Source organism: Heterodontus francisci, unplaced genomic scaffold (assembly GCF_036365525.1).
Source record: "Heterodontus francisci isolate sHetFra1 unplaced genomic scaffold, sHetFra1.hap1 HAP1_SCAFFOLD_102, whole genome shotgun sequence".
Taxonomy (NCBI): domain Eukaryota; kingdom Metazoa; phylum Chordata; class Chondrichthyes; order Heterodontiformes; family Heterodontidae; genus Heterodontus; species Heterodontus francisci.
In genome coordinates this window covers 69,551-71,968 of record NW_027140380.1, presented here as the reverse complement: position 1 = coordinate 71,968, position 2,418 = coordinate 69,551, and positions in this window count along the sequence as shown.

Here is a 2,418-nt window from a genome sequence, read left to right as displayed (position 1 = left end):
AACATCTACCCTGTTAATAAAAACAAGAAATGTTGGAAATACTCAGCAGGTCTGGCAGCATCTGTGAAGAGAGAAGCAGAGTTAATGTTTCAGGTCAGAGACCCTTCTTCACCCTGTTAAGCCCCCTCAGAATCTTGTACGTTTCAAAAAGATCACCCCTCATTCTTCTAAACACGAATGAATAACCTGTTTCGCCGTTCTTCATAAGTCAACCCCTTCATCTCAGGAATCAGCTGAGTGAATCGCTTTTGAACTCCTCCAATGCCAGTACATCCTTTCTTATGTCTAAATCTCAAGTGTGATATCAGATTGAGAGAATCTGAAAGATAGCATAACCTGAGATACAAACTGAGATTTCAGTTTAAAACTCCCCCGGATTGTGAAACAAAAAGATACAATAGCAATTTAATTTGTATAGACTGTGCTTTGGATCACATTCCAGCCCTTATCCAGTATCAGAATGGAAGATACTGTAGCAATTCCATTAGTGCAGACTCAGCTCTACATTACAGAGCAGGGAACATATTTAAACAACCCGGAACACTTTTACACAAGACGGATCATATTTACACAACTGAGAAGATCTTTACCCAACAGGGAACCATTTTACACAATCACAGAGAACATCTTCACACAACAGCGAATACAGTAACACAACAGAGAACATATTACACAGCAGGAAATATCTTTACACAACAGAGAACACAATTACATAAATCATCAGTCTTTCATTGTCTCTTGCTGGTTTGCTCAGTACCTTTCTCTGTCTGTTTCCCTTCTGGGTCCTGATAATCTCTTTCTGGTTTTCTGTGTGTCTTTCTCTGTCTGTTCCCTTCTGGGTCCTGATAATCTCTTCCTGGTTTTCTGTGTGTCTTTCTCTGTCTGTTCCTTTCTGGGTCCTGATAATATCTTCCTGGTTTTCTGTGTGTCTTTCTCTGCCTGCCTCATTGTCGGTGCTGTTACTCAGTGTCCTTGTGTCATTGTGCAGTGAGGGTGAGTCCGTCAGCACGTGTGTTGCTGAGTCCGGGATTCTTGAGAAATCCGACTCCTATCCTATTTTTATAAAAATATTGGGGAATGAACATATTTCACTAACGGGCAGCTGAAATCGAAAACGGTAGTTAGCAGAGTGGTGCAGCAGCAGTGGGCTGGGCCCATAACCCAGAAATCAATGGATCGAAATCATTCTCTGCTATTTATGTTTGGTAATAATACCAACAGTTCACTTTAAAAACACCAAGTATTTATCTGAAATAACAAGATGCTTCCAAAGGCACTCGATTGCAATCAGCTTCTTCTTTCTAGTGAACACATCAATCAGTAGCAAATCACTTTTGCTCACACGAACACAAGCTGCAAACACGGACCAGCCGAGTCTCTCCCACTTTGTCAACCCCTTCCTGCAGAGCCTCCTCTCCACCACCAGATGGTGATGTTGGCCACAATAAAAGCAGGACAAATGGTCACAGTGAGGAGACGGTCAGTAACAGAAAATAAAACAATAACAGGGAAAACCTTTACACAACAACAGGGTACATCTTTACACAACAGAAAACATATTTACACAACAGGAAATACCTTTAGATAACAGGGAGAACACAATCATACAAATGCCTTGTTTCTCCATCTCAGTCTCGTTGCCTCTCTCTCTGTCCCTCACTTTTGCTTCCTTACAATCTATTATTGGTTTTCTGTGTGTTTTTCTCTCTGTCCCGTTGTCGATGGTGTTACTCAGCGTCCTTGTAACATTGTGTAGCCAGGCTGAGCCTCCCAACACCTGTGTTGCTGTAATAAAAACAGAAAATGCTGGAAATGCTCAGTAGGTCTGGCAGCATCTGTGCAGAGAGAAACAGTTAACAGTTCAGGTCTGTTTCCTTAGCTCACATTAACTTTGTTCTCTCTCCACAGATGCTGCCAGACCTGCTGATTATTTCAAGCATTTTCTGTTTATGTTTCAGATTTCCAGCATCTGCAGTATTTTGCTTTTGTACGTGTGTTGCTATGTCTGGGACTGTTTGAGTGCAATGCTTTTGCTTTGTAAACAGCGTTGAAACAAACATTTATCTCGTTAACACACAGCACTAATACACAGCTGGATATAAGCAGCAGCCTGCAGCAGAGGGTGCAGTGGAAGTTTATTAACACAAATAATTCACCAGCACTACATTTACTGCTGTCCACAATCACACCACGCTTCATCTTAACACGTTTTACTCTTTATTTACATCAACTTCTTCCTTCCAGTAAACACTTCAATTTGGAACACAGCTTCCAAATCACCTTCATTCACAAACCCGAACACACACCAGCCCAGACTTTCCCCTTTCTGTCAACCCATTCCTGCATCACTGCCTCTCCACCAACAGTTGTTGCTAGAATCATACAATCATAGAATGGCTACAGCACAGAAGGAGGCCA